The sequence below is a fragment of the Dendropsophus ebraccatus genome, chromosome 6 (assembly GCF_027789765.1).
Source record: "Dendropsophus ebraccatus isolate aDenEbr1 chromosome 6, aDenEbr1.pat, whole genome shotgun sequence".
In the NCBI taxonomy this organism is placed as follows: Eukaryota; Metazoa; Chordata; class Amphibia; order Anura; family Hylidae; genus Dendropsophus; species Dendropsophus ebraccatus.
In genome coordinates this window covers 77,599,356-77,623,177 of record NC_091459.1, presented here as the reverse complement: position 1 = coordinate 77,623,177, position 23,822 = coordinate 77,599,356, and the positions used below count along the sequence as shown (strand labels likewise).

The 23,822-nt window shown below is 43.2% G+C and overlaps 2 protein-coding genes across 3 annotated transcripts in view; one reads left to right on the top strand and one right to left on the bottom strand.

The window, feature by feature from the left end:
• PHC3 (polyhomeotic homolog 3) overlaps positions 1-3,824 on the bottom strand; it is a 90,119-nt gene extending 86,295 nt beyond the window's left edge. Inside the window, exon 1 of the mRNA XM_069975213.1 lies at positions 3,728-3,824. The gene's annotated coding sequence lies outside the window, so the exon portion shown is untranslated. The remainder of the gene's footprint in view (positions 1-3,727) is intronic.
• Positions 1-23,822, top strand: part of PRKCI (protein kinase C iota) — a 122,987-nt gene that overhangs the window by 37,553 nt on the left and 61,612 nt on the right. The window lies entirely within an intron of this gene.

Here is a 23,822-nt window from a genome sequence, read left to right as displayed (position 1 = left end):
TCCTCATTGACTACAATGTAAAAAAAAACGGAAGTGCACTTTCAGTTCGTGATCCGTTTTTTGAAACGGAAAGAAAATTACTGCAAACACTATTTTTTCCTCCGTTCAAAAAAACGGATCTTGAACGGATTGCATGCAAACGGAGCACAATTAGGGTAAACGGAGCACACTAAAATATCATGGGAGTCTATGGGGATTTTAACGGATCCGCCAGTTTCCGTTTTGCTTACTCCAAAACGGAAAAGGTAGACGGAATGGTGCCGGATGGTCAAACGCTGATGTAAACGAACCCTTAAGGCCCTATTCCACCAACAGATCTGACGACAGATTATCTGCCAAAGATTTGAAGCCAAACCCAGGAACAGACTATAATCAGAGAACAGGTCATAAAGGAAAGACTGGATTTCTCCTCTTTTCAAATCCACTCCTGGGTTTGGCTTCAAATCTTTGGCAGATAATCTGTCGTCAGATCTGTTGGTGGAATAGGGCTTTAAGTCTATTAAGACCCTTACACCTCTGCTGGGCACAGTCTCAATATTCATATATTACTCCATAGGAATTTACATGAATACACAAAAATATTGAATCAACTTGTGCAAATATTGATGTTACAATATTTACCCAGACTAGACTGTGCAGTATACATGCACCCCCTTCCTCCCTTCAGGTACAAGGAAGTTGGAACAGGATCACTGTAAATCCAGGCTTAAAGAATGGGATGGTCTAACAATGTCAGAACTTGTAGGGCAAGTGTATTGTCAAAAAAGGCAACATTCCATATCTCAGGTTTCCCAACTTTCTCCAGAGAGTAGAGTGTGGTCTACATATGTGCAAATGCTGCAACAAAAGAGGGACGTCTTATTGAACCAGGGCTACACTGTTATGTTTTATAGCACTGATTTTACTATGAATGAGTTGCAATCCAAAGCAATACACAGTGTAACCCTGGATAAAAGGAAAAGCATATTCTTTTAAATAAAATCATAAAATCTTGGTCAGTGCCGCTAACCCTGACAGAGCTCCCTTCTTCGATAAGTGGGAAGCAGATCTCAACACCTCTTTTGACTCACAGTCTGTCCAGAAGATATGCGAACTAACCCACGGCATATCCATGGCTGCTAAAGCTAAGGAAAAGAACTACAAAATTATCTCGAGGTGGTACTACTGCCCGGTCACCTTGCATAAAATGTTCCCTGAGGCCTCTGACCGCTGCTGGCGATGCCTGACGGAGGCCGGGGATATGTTACACATCTGGTGGGCCTGCCCGGGGATCCGCGACTTCTGGGACAAAGTCTTGAGAATCTACAATGCGTATTCTGGACAGGCCGTCGTCAACTCTCCTCAACTGACTTTGTTGTCTAAACTACCGGGTTCCCTCTCTAAGTCCAAAAAGGGACTCTTGCGACACTTCATGACTGCTGCCCGCATGGTCATCCCCCGGCACTGGAAAACTCCCCTTGTACCTACCCTGGCAGAATGGATGAGTGAGCTTAGAGACCTTGGCAGAATGGAGGAGTTAGTGGCTGAGGCCCATGATCGATCTGACAAATTTGAGAAAATATGGTTTCCTTGGCGCTTGTTCATGGACTCAGAGGAGTTCCTTGCTCTTGTCCGCTAACCTCTGATATCCGGAGATCCTGGGTTTCTGGGGTTGGTGGGCCTAGCCATTTTCCTCCCCCTGCCATCCCCCTCTCTCCCTCTGATCTTTTCCTCATCTTTGTTCCCTTTTTCCTCTCTCTTATCCTTTGTCTTTCTTTTACCTTTTTCTTCCAGCCTGCACTTCCATCACTGTTATTCTTGCTGGTGGTTCTACTTGGTGCCTTGGGCACCTCTAGCAGCATTGTGCTATAACTGATAGCTGTTTCTATTTGTATTCTTTATTATAATAGAAAACCTGACACCATGCGACTTGCAGGTCGCAGTTTATTGCATGTGATTTAATGTATGTCTGTTATTTTGCATGGTTGCCAATAAAATCAGATTATACATAAATAAAATCATAAAATGCATTGACAACCAAAGTTCCAGTAACCTGCATTGGGTCACTAGAGATTGGATCCACAGAAAACAAGCCCCTCTTGTTCTTGGGGCTGATAAGAGTCCTAGTTATTGGACCCCCTATTAGTCATCCAGTGTGTACACCATAAAGTGCTTTGTGTAAAACCCTATTAGAGTGCTTGAATGAGGGAATTCTGGTAAAGAGGACTTTATACATTAGGCAGAGCAGAGAAACGATACACCTCTCAGTGGAGGACTTAGCTTGTCATTGTTTTTCATTAACAGGTCATTCATTCTAATGGGAAATGTGTAATGCTTCCCTTCTCCAGTAGTAGCGCTGCAGGGATGTTGTGTACTTGCTGTGAGATGCCTCTATAGCTTGCTGCGGATCTCTGGGGCTTCGGTAATTGGACACAATGGGATGCGCTTATTGTTGGGGTACCCTTCTTTGGCCACCATGTGATACTTTAGGGAATTCTACTAGAGGAATGGGCCCCTGTAATGCATCATGCTATGGAATATGCCAAGCTTTCTTTTTCTCTCATGGATCCTGTGTGGAATTGGTGGCACATCCTTATGGGTGCCTACATTTCTCTGGATGCTGTATTATGGATGTGGCTGTTTGTAGGAGGCCTTGAATGTGTTCCTTCTTATAATAATAAGCAGTGCCCTATACGAAAATGGAATTGAATATCCGATCAAGATCAGGTTGGATAAATGCAGAACAAGTATGTAGAGATCATTTTTTTTATTGTTGTTTTATCTGGCCAAATTTCTTTTTTTCCCCAGGAAATGAAAAGCAAAAATAAATCTCTGGAGTAATACACTCCCCAACACTTTTTGCTTTTATTCTATTTCTACACCACTCTGCTGCTCTAGTCTTTTTTTAATATTTCTATAGAATTTTCCAGTAATGTACAGACATATTTATCCACAAATGGATAATAGAAAAACAGGTGGTAAATCTCCAGTAAGTAGAATATCAGATATTGCATTGGTCATTTGCAGTTACAGTAAACAGCCGAGGTATAGCAGTTGTCCGTAGCCAAGGAAGAAGGGAGGGAAAAAAGAGGGGAGATAGGGTAAGGGGAGTAAAGTAAAACATGTCAGGTAAGGGGAGTAAAGTAAAACATGTCAGAACATGTCAGTTTTACCATAGGGCGAACGGCGTAAACACAAAACTCATTGAAATAAAAAAAAATTCTTTAAAAAAAATAAAAAAAACTTGACAGCACAAATGATTTTATTCCCGTTTTGCAGCTTATTTTATGGGAAACTAAAGTCTGTCATTGCAAAGTTCAATTGGTGTCGCAAGAAATAAGGGCTCACATGGTTGTGTAGGTGAATAAATGCAAGCATCATGGCCTTATAAACATAAAGAGGAAAAAGCAAAAGTGCAAAAATTAAAATTGTCATTGACCTTAAGGTAGGGATGGTCCGAACCTGATTTGGACGGGGTTCGTACGAACCTGAACCCTCCGCAATGATTACCGCTGTCTGCCTGCTCCATGCAGCGGGAGGAACGCCTGGAAAACTGGGACAGCCATAGCCATAGGCTGTATCCCAGTTTTCCAGGCGGTCCTCCCACTGTATCCGCCCGCTGCACGGAGCGGGCAGACAGCGGGAATCCGATGCCGAGCGTTCGGGTTCAGCCGAACCCGAACCTCGGCGGGTTCGGACCATCCCTACCTTATAGGGTTTAAATGCGTTCTCTTGCATTTGTACACACCTGGAGGATCTGCGTGGAGCTAACAGTAATGACTTGCTTTCTTCCTCCAAGAACGTCCTCCCCAAGTCTTTTTCCCAAAGTTTTAGCATCCTTAGTCTTTTGATGTTATAAGGGCGGACCCAGTGTGATCATGTGAAAAGGAAGCTGCTGTATTCTCCCATAGTGCATTGCAGTCTGGCTCTTGGTAACTTCCTGGTTACCACAGTTCCCCTCTCCTGTCTCCCTCCACTGATCTGTGTACAAAGTAATCCTTCACACTACCGCAGATAACTCACTAATACAGAGTGCTGTGGGATCCTATTTCTCTGATGTTTCATCTCCAGTGTCCCCACCATTTTATCCTTTATACTTATTTCACTTCTGTAAGCCTATATATGTGAAGAGAGACAAATACAACACATCGATCCATTCATATATTTCTGTGCAGTACTGCTTTCTCTCTGTACACATACAGACTTATGGAGATTCATGAACGTGATAGCAGTCTTATGGAGTCTTTACATAGAGAGATTTATCTAACAGATTTTTTAAGCCAAAGCCAGGAATGAGTTTGAAAAGAGGAGAAGCTATGACTTTCAAAATCTGTCAGATCTGTCATTACTGGCTCCTCTCCCTGTCAATCATCCCCGCCGAACATGCTGACACACAGAGAGCAGTGACTAGTTGCAGGTGGGCAACCGCCAAGATGACTGCCTGCGGCGCTGGGGATTAAAGGGGTTATCCAGCGCTACAAAAACATGGCCACTTTCCCCCTACTGTTGTCTTCAGTTTGAGTGGGGTTTTGAAACTCCGTTCCATTGAAGGAAATGGAGCATAATTGCAAACCGCACCTGAACTGGAGACAACAGTAGGGGGAAAAGTGGCCCATGTTTTTGTAGCACTTGATAACCCCTTTAAACTTCAGTTTCTCGCATATAAAGCTGCTGCTGTAGCCAATACATGCTGTGAGCTTTTCATACTGTGCTCCAGGGAACCAAATCAATTGCCTTTAGGTGCCTATAAACTTTAGGGACAGCTGACTGTAATGTGTATGGGGGCCTCCTGACTCCTGCTCAGCAGCACATGTTTGGATTTTAACTTCCTAAATCCCTACCTGCTTTTCATTCAGAGCACATGATGTGCAGCCAATAGCTATTGAAGTGAATTAGCTTGTTATTATAATAATAATAATAATTTGGAAAGGGTAGGCAGGTGGTTATTGTAAACTGTTACTGTATGATGTCTTATGCATTAGTATAGTTTGTATAGTGTAGAACGTGTCCATATTGTTATGGTCAAGGCTGGGAGAATTAGGATTGTACAGTTTCCACCGTCTTCACAGGCATGCCAAAATGACATTTATGTGGACTTTCAGCTTCTGGTATTTGTCTTATTGCATTTTGTTCCTCTTCAGTGAGTCTTATGAATTTTTGGAATGTTGTCCGTCAGAAAATGAGTGTCACCAATGTTATGAATGCCCTGTAGAAGAGCTGCAGGTATTGTACATGTGTAGGCTTATTATTAGGCCTTTCTAATAAATACCCTTTTTTGTGTACTGTGTATAGATAAAGAATAATCTATGATCATACAAAAGCCTAAGGATTAAGAAAAGGGCAGATTGCTAAATTATCAGGAATGTGAGGATTATATAAACAGGATTCTTGCATAGTGTTATGTTTGTATACTGCTGAAAATAAATTGCGGAGAGTTCTCAAACTATGAAGCATGTTACATCTGAGCTTTGACACTGAGTGCAGAAAGCAGAGTCAGCTTCAGCTACATCTGATGAAGGGATACTCCCATTTCACTAATATAATGAAACGTGTAAGGGTACTATTACACGGAACAAGAATTGGCCCTATCCGGCCGATTATCGCTCCGTGTAATAAACACAACGATCAGCCGATGACAACGATCATCTGCTGATCGGTGATATAGGTTTGGACCTATAATTGTCGGACGCCGACCGCGCATCGCTACGTGTAATAGTGGTGTGCGGCTGGCGGTTGACGATATGCAAACTGCATACAATACCTGTCCAAGCTGCAGGGCTCTGCTTGTGCTCTGCTTCTCGCCGGGTCCCGCGCTCCAGCTTCAGAGCGGGCTGTCTCAGCTGACAGGCCGCTCAGCCAATCACTGGCCGCATCGGTCCCGGAGAGAAGCAGAGCGCAAGAGGAGCCCTGCAGCCTGGACAGGTAATGTATACAGTTTAAGCAAGGGCTGCAAGGACATTAGTAACGATGTCCATGCAGCCCTTGTTAAACGATTATCAGGCCGTGTAATAGACCCAGTAAACGAGCGCTTATCTAGCAGATCGGCGCTTGTTTACAGTTATCGGGCCCCTATCGGCCCGTGTAATAACACCCTAAGGCTTGCACATTATATTTTTTCCATTGACTGAATTGAGTGAGGGCTAATTTTTTGCTGGGCAAGCAGGCGTTTTAGTTGATATCATTATGGGGGCATTTTTTAAATAATACAGTGAAACCTTGGATTACAAGTAACTGGTTTGAGAGCGTTGTGCAAGACAAGCTAACAATTAAAAAAAAAAAGTAACTGTAAGGGTATATTCACACGGGCGGGGTCGCAGCGAGATTCTCGCTGCGAGCCCGGCAGGTCCTGTCAGTTCCCATAAACTACATACTTGCTGCGGTCTAAACGACCGCAGCGAGTATGTAATTATACCGCGCTTAACCCCTTCTACTCCCGCCGGCTCCCCCGCTGTAAGCAGCATACATTACCTGTCCTTGCTGCACGGGTCCGGCGTCCTGCTCTCCCGTCCGGCCAATTAGTGTGTTGCCCAGCCGCAGCCACTGATTGGCCGGACAGGAGAGCAGGACGCCGGACCCGTGCAGCAAGGACAGGTAATGTATGCTGCTTACAGCGGGGGAGCCGGCGGGAGTAGAAGGGGTTAAGCGCGGTATAATTACATACTCGCTGCGGTCGTTTAGACCGCAGCAAGTATGTAGTTTATGGGAACTGACAGGACCTGCCGGGCTCGCAGCGAGAATCTCGCTGCGAGCCCGCCCGTGTGAATATACCCTAAACAAGCTTTGGTAATACCAGTTCCCCTGTGTCCACATCCTAAGGCTGGGTTCACACACAGTATATTTCAGGCAGTATTTGGTCCTCATGTCAGGTCCTCATAGCAGGTCCTCATAGCAACCAAAACCAGGGGTGGATTAAAAACACAGAAAAGCTATGATCACACAATGGTGAAATTGAGTGGATGGCCGCCATATAACAGTAAATAACTGCCATTATTTCAATACAACAGCCGTTGTTTTAAAATAACAGCAAATATTTGCCATTAAATGATGGCCATCCACCGAGTGGTACATCCTCTATAAAGTGTACCTTAGTTCGGAAAAGAAGAGACACAAATGAATGCTGCCTTGGACTTTATAGTTCTTTAACTTAAGTATACTTTAAGAAGCTGTCACTTGTATCCACCCATCCTGTCATGATGCCTGTGGTGTAGTACAAAAACAACGGGGAAAATGATGACAGAACCGATTCTATCATTTCTTTTTAAAACATCATTGTGTCTGGATGGTAGAGTGCACATGAGACATCCTATTAAATCAATGGGACAGGCGGAGTACATGGCTCTGACTCAGTTTAAGATTCTGTAGTGTGAATGGATCCTAATATGTTTTATACACTTGAAATGGGTAAAATGTATACTCTTAGGCTGGGTTCACATTGTGTTTTTGCAGTCTGTTTAACATATCTGTTTTTAAATGGTTACTTTTAACGTACACAAAACATGGTCAACTATATTATTGTGTACGCTAAACCAAAGGGGAAAAAAAGCATCAGTAAGGAAATCAATGGAAAAACGGATCCAAAAGGATTGCACACAATTGCATCCATTTTAGCATCCGTCCCCCCCCCCCCCCCACCATGAAACATATACGTTAAATGGGGTTCAAAAAACAGTGTAAACCCAGCCACAGCCAGCCATATACAATAGGGTAATTGATTAGATTTTTGTATACAGCAAAATAAAAAAAAATATTGAAACAAAAACACACTTGCCTACATGTACTAATTCTGTCCTAAAAAGGGCACACAAGATTTTTCTCAATATGTATTATGCATTAAAGACACTTAAAGTGTCACTGTCGTTATAACTCTGAATCTAAATCAACAGTAGATGTGAAATAAAGCAAGTTTGCAATTTACATTCATTTATTTATTTATTTTTGTTATTATGCCGTAAAACAAAGCTGAAGTTTCCAGAAATCCAGGTCCAGTCTCCTGAACGCAGATTTTTAGTCTTGTGCATGAAGTCAAGGCTCAATGTGTCCACCAATCACATGACTGCCTTCTCTGTTAGTGATGATGACCTGGGATTCACAGGACTTCCTGTGTTTAGACTCTTTGGTGAGAAAAAGAGTCAGAACACAGGAAGTACCATGTTTTACATAAGAACTTTAATGTAATGTAATGTAAAATTAATGCAAATTTCAAACATTCTTTATTTCACATCTACTGTTTTAGATTTTGAAAGTTATTATGAAATTGACGCCTTAAGAGGCAGGTCCAAAAGGGGAATGGGGCCTCAGTTAAAGTGTCACTGTCGTTGTAACTTTTAAAATCGAAATCAACGGTAGATGTGATATAAGGCAAGTTTGCAACATACATTCGTTATCATGCTGTAAAACAAAGCTGAACTTACCAGAAATCCAGGCCCAGTCTCCTGAGGGGCAGATTTTCTGACTTGTGCTGGTTGAAAAAAACAGACTAAACACAGGAATTCCAGCCACTACAGAGTCACAGCTCAATATGTCCATCAGTCACATGACTGCCTTCTCTCTGTGAGCACTCAGATGGCCTGGGATACACAGGGCTTCCTGTTTTCTGACTGTTTTCCATGATAACTAAAAAAAATAATGAATGTAAATTGCAGTCTTGCTTTATATCACATCTACTGCTGATTTAGATTTTGAAAGTTACAACGACAGTGACACTTTAAGGTCTACTGGCCGTCGATTTGTGTAATAGGAGTGGCGGGAGCAGACCAATGATATTTTCTGTGGGCTAATGGTGCCTTTGCATAGAGGGATTTATCTGACAGATTTAAGAAACCAAAGCCAGGAACAGACTATAAAAAGAGAACAGGTCATAAAGGAAAGACTAAGATTTCTCCTCTTTTCAAATGCATTCCTCGCTTTGGCTCCAAAATTTGTCAGATAAATCTCTCTGTGTAAAGGCCCCATAAGATCTAAAGATCATCTGGAGAGCCCCTCCCGCAGCTTCTTGCTGCCCCCTTCCGCTCCTCTTTGCTTGATGTCTGTGCGTGTAATAGCACAGACAGCGAGCAGGAAATGAGGAGCCAGAGAGCGCTGACCTGACACGTTAATGCTCACTTGCCCCTAAATATCGGGTACTCAAATACGGCCCTAATGGTCCATACCTAGCAATTTATCGCTCAATCTTTTGTCTCGAAATCATTAAGCTATTTTTTTTTTTTTTAAGTCGCTGAACAATCCTCCTTTATGCTGCGTTTACACGGAACGATTATCGTGCGAATTTGCACGATAACGATCGAATTCTAATGATAATCGTACGTGTAAACGCAGCGAGCGAACGGGTTTTGAAACTCGGTTCCATTGAAGTAAATGGAGCTTAATTGCAAACCGCACCTGAACTGGAGACAACAGTAGGGGGAAAAGTGGCCATGTTTTTTTAGCGCTGGATAACCCCTTTAAGAGATTGTTGTAGCCTTTAACCCTTAGGGGACACAGCCAGTTTAAGCGTTTATGACACGCCCACATTTTTCAAATATGACCTGTGTCACTTTAAGCATCAATAACTTTGGAATGCTTTTACCAATCCTTGTGATTCCAAGATTTATTTTTGTTTTTTTTGTGACATATTCTACTTTATTTTAGTGGTAAATCTGGGTTTATAGCTTTAGAAATTTTTTTTGTGAAAAATTCTCTACATTTGAAAGTCTCTGCCAATAAGTAAGATAGTAATACTACATAAAATATTTATTAATTCATATGTATAACATGTCCGTGAACATGCTTTTACTTTTTTAGGATGTTAGAGACCGTAAATGTTTAGTAGCAATTTTCAAATTTTTCATGAAACTTTCAAACTGAGAAATTCTTTAGGAACCAGTTCGGTTTTGGAGTATATTTTAGAGGCCTGTATACTAGAAACCCCCATAATTTACCCTATTTGGAAATCATCACCCTTTCAAGTTTTCAAATTTACATTAAGGGTGCGTTCACACCTACAGGATCCGCAGCAGATCTGCAGCAGATCCACAGTAGATTTGATGCTGTGTTCAGTGTTTTAAATGAAATCCGCTGCGGATCCGCAGCAGAAAATACGCTGCAGATCCGGTAAGTGTGAACGTACCCTAATACAGTTTTTTTTTTAACCCTTTGGGCATTTCACAGGAATAACTGCAAGATAAAAATGAAAAGTTCAAATTGGCATTTTCTTTGAGGGATTTCAATTTTAAAGAAGCAGTTCACTTTTTTTTTTTTTTTGCCCCCCCCCGGGTAGCCGCTGTCATGTATACTTACAGAAGATGATCGGTGTCCCGTTCCCGTCGGTCAGTTCCCGTCCCGCGGTGCTGTTCAAATCGAGCGCGCTCACATCCGCCGGCTGCTGCGAGTCCTCTTCTCTCACCAGTGATTATACGCCGGAAGTCACTTGCTTCCATGCATTTGCTATGGAAGCGCGTGACTTCCGGCGTTCAAATTACAAGGGAGAGAAGAGGAGTCACAGCGCCGGCGGAAGTGAGCGCGCCCGATTTGAACGGCACCGCGGGACGGGAACTGACCGACGGGGACGGGACACTGATCATCTTCTGTAAGTATACATGACAGCGGCTACCCGGGGGGGGGGGGGGGGCGGAAGAACTGCTTCTTTAATCCTATGTATTTTTTACTATACCAATTACCGTTACCTATCCACCAATGCCGGCAATTTCCTCTGCTGGACGTCCTCGTGCTGAAACTAACCTCCTACAAGGATGTATTCTAACTGACTGGTGCAGCTAACGGTTAAAGACTTTACACAAAACGATCAGTGAAAACCTTTCAAACGACCAACAGTGATTTTAGAACAGGATAAAAGATCACGATCAACAATTTATTGCTCATCGCTTGATCAGTGGCTGCATTTAATCGCAGATATAATCGCTCATATACGATCATTATCACGCATATTTGAACGATAATCGGTACATGTAAAGGGACCATTAGAGTCTGTATTTTCTGTTACCTAATACATAGAGCCTTAAAGGGGAACTCCAGGTAGAGGTAAAAAAAAAATAAACTTCTGCAGAAGCATAACGCATTACTTTCCTATCTATCCCAGTTTTGAAACTACCAAAAATCTTTTTTTTTTTTTGGGGGGGGGGGGGTTATTCTGTATTGTGTTTCTGTACTTCCTGGTGCCCAGAATGAAGTTCTGGTTCCAGAATGCAATGCTTTTCCTCAGCTGTTCATCACAGTCCACAGTCCTTGCTGCACCTGATTCTGGCCAGTCAGAGATGGTGGATCACTCAGGGGATTGGGGGATCAAGCCAAGCCTCCTGGGACATCATGCCCTGCCCCCTGTCTGCATCATCAGCCTGATCTCAGCAAACACACACAATGTGAGACAGAGGCATGGAAGATTTGTCTCCTAAGGTGGGAGAGCAGTGGGAGCAGGAGACAATGTGAATTGGCACAGAGGCCATTTTTCTTCACTTCCTGGATTTCTATCAGCTACCAGTGTGGCAGAACCGTACAGATATGGTAATACATTATATAGACACATCTATATAACTTTTAATAGAAAAAAATTATGTGGAGTTCCCCTTTAAAGGTTAGATACAGCTGCCGGTATTTTGCATGGCTGCCTGATCTAGAGTGAATCGCATAACACACTGGCTATACCAGCAGCTTCATAGTCTACTTTTTTTTTTTATTACAAATCTGCATACAAATCTGAAACTAAAGTAATAATTGTGAAAATTGTGAAGTGTAAGTTTTAATGTTGCACACTGGCTATATGATTACAGTGAAGCTTGCTTAACAGTATGTCATCATACAACTATTAAGGCTAGGTTCACACTGCGTTTTCAGCATCCGTTTAACGCATCCGTTTTTTGAAAAAAAACGCATAAAAAAACGGATTGCAAAAAACGGATTCATTTGTGTGCATCCGTTTTTCCATTGACTTCCATTATAAAAAAAAACGGATCCGTTTTTTTTGACGGACCAAAACGGACAAAAAAACGTTGTTGACCCTATTTTTCTGGACGTTAAAAAAAACGGATCCGTTAAACGGATGCTGAAAACGCAGTGTGAACCTAGCCTAACTATTATACTACAATCCAGGTGCTAGTTTGGTTCTTACGTAATGTAGATCACATAGATTTATCAAGAGCTTTAAAGCAGCAACTGGTGGTCCGCTTTTATTTTACCAGGGCTTAAAGCTGAGCTGTGATTGGTTGCAATGGGCAGTTTCTCTTAAGTTTCTGTTTCACACATTTTGATAAAATTTAGGCCTATAAGCTTTAGTGATGTACCATGCACTGAAATATCGATACTAGGTGCCTAAAATTGGTTCTATTGTTTTTGATGACTTTAGGTTAAGCTGCACAAAAAAAGTGGCTTAACATACAGCTACTCCCGAACTGTACCACTTCTTTGTGTGCCACCCCCTAACATCACCTCCTCAGCCCACCCATCCTCTACTCACAGCACTGTTAACAGAGTGAGCAATCATGCAGGCTATTTAAATTTGTAGATGCCACTGACATAACTGATAGCTACATTTAACCCCTCCTCAGCCCTCTCCATACGCAGTGGGGGTCGGCTACTATGTGTAGCAGACCCCCTCTGCAAATGACTTTCACCTGCGATCCCGATGGTGACAGTCATTTGAAGGGGAACTATCAGTAGTTTAGTTGAATCTCCCCTGGTGACAACTCCCTATTGCACACGGGGTGCTAAGGATAAAGGTATGTCTCTTACCTAACAGTATTTATGGGAAAAAAGAATGCACCACCAAAATATGAAAGAACCTGGCTGCTCAGTCTTTATATAAAAAAAAGACCAAATGCCAGCAACAAAACCCAGATATATAGAACAATGGATTGGTACACCAACAAACCCCAAAACAACCTCTTTATTAGTAATCATGTAAAGGTAGCTAGCAGTAGCAGAAATACACAAAATACATACTTAGCCCATAAAAACAATAAAAAATCCCCAACAGCAAAACCTGTAAACTATAGTAACAGCTCACAACTCATCCTAAATTATATGTATGAGACTGTCCCTAGACAAAATAAGTTCTAATGTACATAGATGTGGTGTGTCAAGTGAGCCACACAAAAAGACACAAAGTGCAAGTGCATGTGTAAATCACAAATAAGTAACAATAAATACAAATGAATGTGCAATAATGCAATGAAAAAGTAAGAACCAAAATGTGCTCAGGAATGGGTGTCTGGAACCCCAGGCATTCCGTCCACCTCCTGGACTTCTCCTCAGAGGAAACCTATCAGCTGCGCTTCGCTTCCTTGAGATCAGCGATTTGCTCATTTCTAATCCGAATTGTGTCCCTCTCTTCAGGGCACCTCTGATTTCTTGAGCATGTTTGAGTAACAGCATTGGTTTTCCCTTGATATTCTGTTGTTCTATAAGAAGTCAGGCAAGTCACTTCATTTCTGGTCCGTCGGGTTGATTGAGCAGATCCAGAAACCTGCTGTCTTGTGCAAGACAAATTACACTCTTGCTGTTTACGCACCCTTTATGGACCCATCCTACACATTCAATTTAGTCTGTTATTATACTTTATTTTCCTTGTATCTCTGTTTCATCCCTTTTTGTATTTTTTACTTGGAAAATGTTAAAATAAAATCAATGTAAACATAACCTGTACCTCAGCAGCATTTCCTGGCATGTATATTAAAGGGGTGTCCCTGGCAAAATTTACTGATGTGCTATCCACAGGTCATCAGTCGGTGATTGGCACTGCACAAGGTACAGAGTTTCCATTCAATGTGCAGCACTGGTGATAACCCATCAGTTATTTTTTTTTATATTTAGCTTGGGTAAAAAAAGGAAAAATAAAACCATACTCTCCTGCCCCCAATCCCCTGCTTCTGCTGTTCCGATGGCTCCTAGTTCCTATGATATGTTGTCCCCACAAGAGCTCACTGTCCACAGTGGCGACCTGCCTCATCCAGTGAGTGACTTAGCTGGGAATTCTGATGGCTTCCAGTCCCCAAGAAAAATCATGGACCGGAACTGTGGGATTGAGACAGGTAAGTATCGTTTTTTTTTTTGTTTTTTTTTTAATTTTTACAGCCTTCGAAGCCAAATATTAAAAAATGAGTGTATACTGTGGGTAATTTATGATACTCCTTATTGATCTAGGACACTGTACATATATGAGTGTATTGTCCCGCTGTGGGAGTGTTGTGGCCCTAGTTACTTATGGTGGGTTAATAGGTGGTGGTGTGTTATTCTATTTTAGTTTCGTTCAGCTGCTCTGTACAGCAAACCAGTGTTATGACACATTCCTGATACATCTGCATTAATTAAATGAAATTTCCAGTGCGGCTTATAGTGACATTGTTTCAGTATACCTTCAATGGTGTGGCTGCTTCCCACTACACTAGTTGTGTGACACGGTGATCTCCCACAAGTTTGCTGCATACTTATGGATCCCTAGCCTGTAAGTTTCGGGATAGTCATACCCGTGGGAGGAGATGACTTACAACTTTCACACATTTCTGTGCCGTCATGTAGGTGTCATGTTTCAAGGTTCCATTTATTGTGTGCTGTGTGTGTAAATGAAGGCGCTGTAAACCTCAGCTGACTACTGGCTGATGACTTTTATTCAGTGAATTAACAAGAAATCTTAGCACTGAATAAAATTCAGCTCTGGTCTTGAACTCTTCTTAAACCTAACATTTAGTTCACACAAACCTATTTGTAAGTTAAAGTGAACTTTATATGAGCATTGCCTCAGTACTGCTTCAGTGCTACAGTATTGCTTCAATGTGTCTACAGAAGGCAACAGCAGTCGTGCCTACCGCACATGAATGGTTATGGAAACCTTCATGGTGACTGCCACATCTGGGGGCCTAATCCATACAGAGCTGTGTATAACTTCTATTGATCTGAATAGCTTATAGGGTCCGATCAATGGCATTCCCACAAGTGCCTGTGTGCTCTGTGGAATGCATTCTAGGTGCTTTTATCCACCTTCCCTCCCCATGTCTTTTGGTCAGATCATGTGGCTACATAACATTTAGTTGTCATATTGATTTATTCCTTTAGATATGATTACTATCTATAAATGGTATTTTAAATGTATCTCATACTTTATTATTATTATTATTATTATTATTATTATTATTCTGTGATGGATTAATGCATGTGCCAGTCTCAAATCTGTGGTAAGTCTCATGTATTTTGGTGCTTTTACCTGGAATGATTACCGCTCAAATTTTCGCGATAGCGATCGCATTTGAGCGATAATCGGTTCGTGTAAAGGGTACTTCAAAATCGTTAAACGATTGATTGGGTAAATTATCGCTCCGTCTGAAAGGACAATTAGATTGTATGCCTCTGGAACCCTAATGGCTTCACCTGAGGGAAGCTGAAAGTGTGTCCCTTTGGCCTCTTTTTGGGCAAGTTTTATATCAGTGTTTTTATATAGAATAATGTAGTTGACTATGATGCATCAACTAGCAGTATACAGTTATTGCCATTGGCCCTTATTAATGGCATTTGTGGCTGTATGCAGGGGCGTAGCTAATGTCCCTTGGGCCCTGGTGCAAGAGTTCAACTTGCCCCCCCCCCCCCCCCCCCCGTTCCTCGACCAAACGATGCGATACATAGATAATAGCTAGAGGCAGATATTACCAATAATACCAGTATATAGGAAATATTATCACCATACATATTACCGCCATACTGTTACTAACCAAATCCTGTATACTGAGACCAATATTGCCAATAATACCAGTATACAAGGGGGAAATATTACCACCACTACCATCACCACCATATTGTTACTGACCAAATCTAGTATACTAAGACCAATAAAACACAGTACCAGATTACAAGTAACAAATACCACCACATACTGACTAACAACACCACATACTGACTAACACCACCGCATACTGACTAACATCCACTGTACACAGATCACCATCACCTCATCCAGTCATATAGAGGCAGACCCATCTCTACACAGGTTCTGTACACCATATACATTACAGTGCAGTTATATCTAGTGACTCACATTGGACGTCTTCTCTAATTGGAGTTCTTTCCTTTTCATCTTCTCCTCCATCCGTCCTGGGCCGTTATGAGAACTTCTCCGAGCCACGAATCCACAGAATCTGACAGACAAACATATTAGGCTCCTCATACTGGCACCATCCTCATCTCTATACAAACTGCACATCTGTATTGGCCCCTTTACACCCTCATTAAAGTGACTGTACCACCAGGCCCAGGCTGAAGCACTGGAGGCGGCCGACCCACCCTTAGTGGGAGGAAACCCCCGCACCTCTATGATAGGGATCCATTGATTCTAATGGAGACACCTCATAGAGGGGCTAGGGTTTCTTCCCACTGGGGGTGGGTTGTCCCGCCTCCAGTGCTTCAGCCTGGGCCTGGTGGTACAGTCACTTTAAGTGGGTAGGCTGACTATGTGATCCCCATGATAGTATATGCCCCCCTCTGTGTAGATGGTCCCTAGCTCAGTCTTCCATATAGATGGCCCCTTGTGCATCTCCTTGACAGCCCCTCTCTGTGTAGTCCCCCTATAGTAGATTCCCCCTCGTTTAGTCCCCCTTATAGATGGCTCCTTTTGAAGTCCCCCTTATAGATGGTCCCCTCTGTATCCCCTATAGTATACACCCCCCCTCTGTGTAGTCCCCCTTATAGATGCCCCCCTCTGTGTAGTGTCCCTTACAGATTGACCATTTCTGTGTATTCCCCCTTAAAGATGCCCCCTGTGTTGTCCCCCTCTGCCCCCATTTTAGATGGCCCCCTGTGATGTCCCCCTTATAGATGCCCTCCTTACAAGGCCTCCCCTTATAGATGGCCCCCTTATGTTGCCCCCCCTTATAGATGCCTTCCTGTGTTGTTCCCCTTATGTTGCCCCCCCTTGTAGATGGACCACTTATGTTGCCCCCTCCCTTTTAGATAGCCCCCTGTGTTGCCCCCCTTACAGATGGCTCCTCTATGTTGTCCTCCTTATGTTGTCCCCCCTTATAGCTGGCCCCTCTGTGTTGCCCCCTTATACATGCCCCCCTTATGTTGTCCCCCATATTTATGCCCCCCCTTATAGATGGCCCCTCTCTGTTGCCCCCCCTTATACTGCCCCCATGTAGATGCCCCCACTGTGTTGTTCCCCTATACATGCCCCCCTTTTGTTGCCACCCCCCTTGTAGATTGCCTGCGTTGTCCTTTTATATTTGTCACCTGAAAAGCAGATAAAAACAAAGAAAAAAAAACTCACCTAACACCTCGCTCCCCCGTCGCAGCTCCCTTCTCTTCTATTCTTCTGAGGTGTCGGACGGGCCCCCGGCGATGCTCAGCTTCCCAGTGGTGTTCCCGGCATTCCCGGGCAGCATATGCACGAGAGCTCAGTGTGCGCCGCCGGCGCTGTTGCTTCCGGGTCAGGGAGCGACGCGCTCCCTGACTTCGAAGTAACAACTCCGGTGCACACAGCTCCCTGGTGCCTATGCTGCCCGGGAATCACGGGGACACCACTGGGAAGCTGAGCATCGCAGGGGGTCCGTCCGACACTGACTCTTATGACCGCAAGCTAAAGAATGCTTGAGGTCACAAGAGTGATCAGTGCGACGGGAACCCGCGGCGGAGGACGGCCGGGGGCAGGGGATAGATTGTTGGGCGCGGGCCCCCCTTGACGCCGGGCCAGGTCGCAGCAGCGACCACGGTTGCTACGCCACTGGCTGTATGCATATGTGGGAAGTTCTCCTGATGTATACCTCCAGCTCATAGTGCATGTGCAGATGTTGATGTGCATGTTGCAGTGGAATTCACTCTTTGCATAGCATAGATGTGATGGGAGGCATCTTACATTGCAGCATTTTTTCTGCACCCGCATATAACTTTTCCACAGTGCTGTATATGCCCAGTGCCTTCCTACCCTACCATTTATCCATACAGTACACCAACTATATTGTACTGTAACCTGATTTTGAAGGTTATAATCCAACAAATGTTTTGCCTAGCATTTGGAGGCTTGGTTCTTTTTTTTTTAATTCTGATTGCAGTGCTTTTATTTTTCTTTACTGACCCGAGTCCACATTTCCATCATTTTGCTGAGCTCTGCCCTGTGGTGTTTGTTGCTTATATTACTGGAGTCCTAATGCTCCATGTTCTTGTGGGAGTTAGGTCTTTCATGAAACTTGTTTGTCTGTAATCACCACATTCCTCAGTACAAGTCTTTACAAGGTGAAATAGTGTAATATTAAAGCAAATAAAGTGCTGTCTAACATTAGAATGTTTTTTTTTTTCTTTTAGATTCCCTATAAAGCTTGGGCCATACTCACACATTTAGGGCTCCTTCTGTGTTGCATGTAGATAAGATACTCTTTCACCCCATTCACATTATTCACACAGAAATCCAAGATTCAGCTCTGCATTTCTGACAGATTTTTTTAATGAAAATTCTACATTGTTTGCAAAGGACAAATCCATGTTGTGTGATCATGGCCTTATTTTCCATATTTCCGCTTAGTATTTAATAGCGCCTATGCTGTGCGAATGAGCAGATTTATCTGCCCTGTGATCATAAACTACTAAAGAGTTGCAGCACATTCAGTCATGGATTAGTACAGGACACCTGGGGGCCACGTTGTTGTTGTTGTTTTATTTATAAAGCGCCCTTAAAGGGGTTGTCCGGCGATAAAAAATTATTCACAGAATAACACACATTACAAAGTTATACAACTTTGTAATGTATGTTATGTCTGTGAATGGCCCCCTTCCCCGTGTCCCACCACCCCCACCCGTGTACCCGGAAGTGTGGTGCGCTATACATTACCTGTCACGTGCCGACCACGGTCTCCGATCGTCAGCAGTGACGTCTTCTTCGGGAGGCCAGCGGATCTTCCCGAGTGCCGGCCGCCCTCTGCAGCGTCATCCGAAGCTCAGCCGCGATTGGCTGAGCATAACTGTGCTCAGCCAATCGCGGCTGAGCAGCTGATGACGTGGCCGCGTCATCAGCCGCTCAGCCGCGATTGGCTGAGCACAGTTATGCTCAGCCAATCGCGGCTGAGCTTCGGATGACGCTGCAGAGGGCGGCCGGCACTCGGGAAGATCCGCTGGCCTCCCGAAGAAGACGTCACTGCTGACGATCGGAGACCGTGGACGACACGATATGCGGTGAGTATAATGCACCACACTTCCGGGTCTAGCGTGGGTGGGGGGAAACACGGGGAAGGGGGCCATTCACAGACATAACATACATTACATAGTTGTATAACTTTGTAATGTATGTTATTCTGTGAATAATTTTTATCGCCGGACAACCCCTTTAATTCCAGAGCACTATACAAATGATAGGGGTAACAAATGGGAATGTTACAAGATCAAAAACACATTACATGAAGGTAAATGTGGAGAGAGGACCCTACCTGCAAGGGCTTACAATCTATAAGGTAGTGGGAGAGAAACAAAAAGTAAAGTGCAGCCAGTCAGTGTGATACAGAATTGCGTTTTCACTGCGTTTTCAGCATCTGTTTAACAGATCCGTTTTTTTTATTGGTCAAAAAAGTAGTGTCAACAGTACTTTGTTGTGCGTCAAAAAAAACGCATCCGTTTTTTTTTTTTTTTATAGATATATATATAATGGAAGTCAATGGAAAAACTGATCAAAAACGGATGCACACAAATGCATCCGTTTTTTTGCAAAAAAAAGGATCCGTTAAATGGATGCTGAAAACGCAGCGTAAACCTAGCCTTATAGGTTGTAAAAAAATCAGGTCAGGAAATTGTGATGGTCCATGATTAATAAATTCTGGTTTTAATTCTGCTATCACACTTTGAACGGCTCACTTAGGACGGGGCGTACAGATGACCGGGCCACATCATGTAACCTTAGACCTTTGCATTGGTCTTTGCATGCCTCTATTCCTGTATACACCAGTAACAGTGGGCTTTCAGCTACCTTTCCTTGCTATTTCAGGGCATATGGATGTCACATAGTTCTGTCCCCTTTATGGTGTGTCAGATTTATCTGACAGATTTTTGAAGCCAAAGCCAGGAATGGATTTGAAAAGCTGAGAAATCTCAGTCTTTTCTGTAAGACCTGTTCTCTGTTTATAGTCTGTTTCTGGTTTTGGCTTAAAAATTCTGATAAATCTCTCTGTGTAAACGCACCATGAGTTGAGTTGCATGAATGAATTCAGCAATTTTTCCACAGTGGGGGTAGGGGGGATCACAGTTCCCTCCAGTAATAGCCAGATGGTTATGGGGGCTTCAGGAGTTTTTTTTCCCCCTTGTTGTTTGCATCCATGCCCACTATTTGTTCTTCTTTTATGCTTTTTCACAATAAGTTTAATGGGGTATTCTGGCATTTTTTGTTTAATTTATGTCAGTTATATAACTTTAGTGAAACTTTATTAAAATGTAATTAATTATTATTGCTTTTACATTTTTTCTTTGACAGGCAGCAGACCCTCTGCTTCCACCATTGGTAGTGTCAGGAACTGCATGGCTTCAGATCTGTCAGGTCCTGCCGAAGTTGGCTATTGCTACCTCTGTCCCATGCTGAGGCGATACTGAGCCTCCCAAAATGCATATTAGCATTAGAATAGACATTACTACTGAGGAAGCAGCCTGTGTCAGGAGCACTGCAGCCGCAGCATAGTGAGGAAGAGCAGACGGTGATTATCAGTTATCCTTGCTCGCTTTGCTTCACTATGCGGAAGCTGTAGAGCTACTGACACAGGCTGCTTTCCCAGTTTCTAATGTCTATTCTAATGCTAATAATAATTATGGGAGGCTCAGTATCACCCCAGCATGCGTCAAGAGTTAGCAATAGCCAACTGACATCTAGGGTGGCTCAGTATCACAAATGCTGCATGCAGCAGTGTTAGTGATATCTAACGGTACCAGGGCTTCAGAAGCCCTGCAGTTCCCGACCCAGTAACTGGCGGCAGCAGGGGGACTGTGTTGTCCCTTACTGCTGCCAGTCAATGAAAAAATGTTAAAAAAAAAAAACCTTTTTAGGTTCAGGTGATCCATTTTTTTTCAAACACACACTGCATTGTGTTTAATAGGTAAAGTAATGACTGATAAGTTATTGTAGGTCTTATTTTCAAGCAGCTATTATTGTGGTATCGTTATGTACTTTGAGTATTGTTCATGGCTGGATGTGTAAATATACATATTACCCATAGGTATTGGAGTCTGGTAGAGCAAATCCCATCATGCCCAGCATAAGTACCCAGTATAAATACATTGCAGGTTAGCAGCTTTCAGTCATTGCAGTCATTTGCCGGTGAATCAAGGAAAATAGCAAGTACCTAGGTAGGCTTGTGAGAAAAGGCAAGGGCTACCTAAAACACTAGTGACTTCAGTTATTAAAATGTTGTGTTTGACAATGACATCTTCATGATAAGATAGAGTTACCTAACACAATCGATGGATAATCCTGTTGTTAAGTTGTATTAAATGTTGGAGCCCTTCCCAAACTGGTCTTATTGTGTTGTACATCTAGAAGTGTGATCGTGTTCAGCTCAGACCCTGGTGACTCACACTTAGCCGATGATCTCAGGATATTGTGTAATCCTAATTATGTGTTTGTCTTTCTGATTAGTAATACAGACTTGATGCTGGACTGTTCTATTTCCTGTTACGTTTCATCCTTACAGTGACTAATCAATCTAGGTTTACATATGTCCATTTATGTGGTACAGTTGCCATCCAGCATGGTAGCGTGGTAGGGCAGGATAAAAAAAACCAAAGAGAGATGGCAAGTAAGCCTAGCACCATGCCCTATTCCAATCTGTGGGGACAAGAGATGAGTGCAACCCGAGAATGCTTGATCATTTGGCATTTGAATACTGCATACTATAGCTGACTTTACATAATTGATTATTCTATTGGTTTTGATTAAAACCAACAACAATGTAAGCTCTAGGGTGAATGCTAGACACTAGCCACAGTGGATCCTTGTTTCTATGCTGTGCTGGAAAACAAGGATCTAGTAAGCTCAATTGTCTAAGGGTGCTTTCACACACACCTGATCCGCAGAAGATTTCACGCTACGGATTCGCAGCAAAATCCGCTGCGGATCCAGTTTCAGTGCATCCCTATGACACTACATACTCACAGCAGGATTGACATCCCCGCTTTATGTATGTAAGTTAACCCCCCCGGCGGCCAGAGCATACATCACCGCCTCCCCGCTCCGGCTTGCTTCGGGGGTTCTCGGCTGGATGCCCTGCTCAACCAATCGGTGGCTACGACGGGGCAGCGCACTGATTGGCTGAGCGTGACGGGAACCCCCGAAGCAAGCTGTAGCGGGGAGGAATAAATGAATAAATAAATAATCCAAATATGGGGGAAGATAATATGTGAGTAATAACTACGAAATTATTAAATATAATTCAAAGAGACAATATATCCTATAACCATAGGTGTAATGCCAATGCAAAAGATTTTTCAAGTGCAAAACAAACAGTGCATTCAAGATATAAAAGTAAGATACAACCAGTATGGTGGTCACTAGGTGGGTCAGGACAGAACATTCCACGCGTTCCGTTGCATAGACTTCCTCAGGGATGTATGTATCCCCATTAATGCTTTATTTATGCAAATAAATGATTGGATAACATACAGGTGTATGGCATTAACAGTACTCACAAAACACAGGATCGGCAGACTCCATGTGAATCCGGCGCCATCTTGTTTCGGTCACGCAGTCACATGATCATCTCTGGCAACGCAGAGTATCGCGATATTAACCCTTCCACGACCTGGGATCATTGATGCCTCAATGCCCAGGTCGTGATTTTACATCAGCTTATGGGATCATAAAGATCCCATAAGCTGATGTCCCCTAGCTCTGCCGCCTCTCCGATGTCCTCTGCCGCTGTTACTATCTTATAACAGCGGCAGGGGAGAAAGAGGAAGCGGCAGAGCTCACAGGCACGCGCTCGGCGCGCGTTCTGTCTTCCCTCCCTCCCCCTGCCGGCCTCCGTAGATAGAAACCGGAAGCCGAAGGCTACCATCGGGGCTCTGCGATTAGTTCGCAGACCCCCGATGGACACCGTAAAGACAATTCTGCCTCAGTAGAGGGAGAATTGTCTCTCTGGAGCCCTATAGATACTGCGGTCGTGCTGGCCCTGGCGGGTCCCTGGGTATAACTGATATCCGGGACCCACCGCTGATGACACAGGCGTAGCTCCTACGCCTGTGTCATCCTCCGCAGTAAATTCACGTCGCTGCAGCACCAGGCATAGGCTGCAGCGATGCAAATTTACAGTGCAGCGGCAGGATGGGTTTAACCATGTCCGTCCCGCGAGCCCGCAGGACATGACAGCAGCATTACAAAGGGTATATGGCATGCAAAGACTAAGTCCTAAAAGAGATGCATAGCGCATGCGCGTGCAGAAAATACATAGCGCGTACACATACAGCCACAATATCTGTATATCGAAATAAATAAACAGCGAATGCACCTAAGGCGAAATACAATGAATCAAAATTATGCTTTACTTATGTGTCAAGTTCAATACTTGATTTATTTGCCTAAATAAAGCATTAATGGGGATACATACATTCATTCCTGAGGAAGTCTATGCGACGGAACGGGTGAAATGTTCTGTCCTGACCCACCTAGTGACCACCATACTGGTTGTATCTTACTTTTATATCTTGAATGCACTGTTTGTTTTGCACTTGAAAAATCTTTTGCATTGGCATTACACTTATGGTTATAGGATATATTGTCTCTTTGAATTATATTTAATAATTTCATAATTATTACATATTATTTTCCCCCATATTTGGATTATTTTATTTATTTATTTATTCGTGAATTATTATTATTATTATTTTTTGTTTATGGTTGATACTTAAGATAT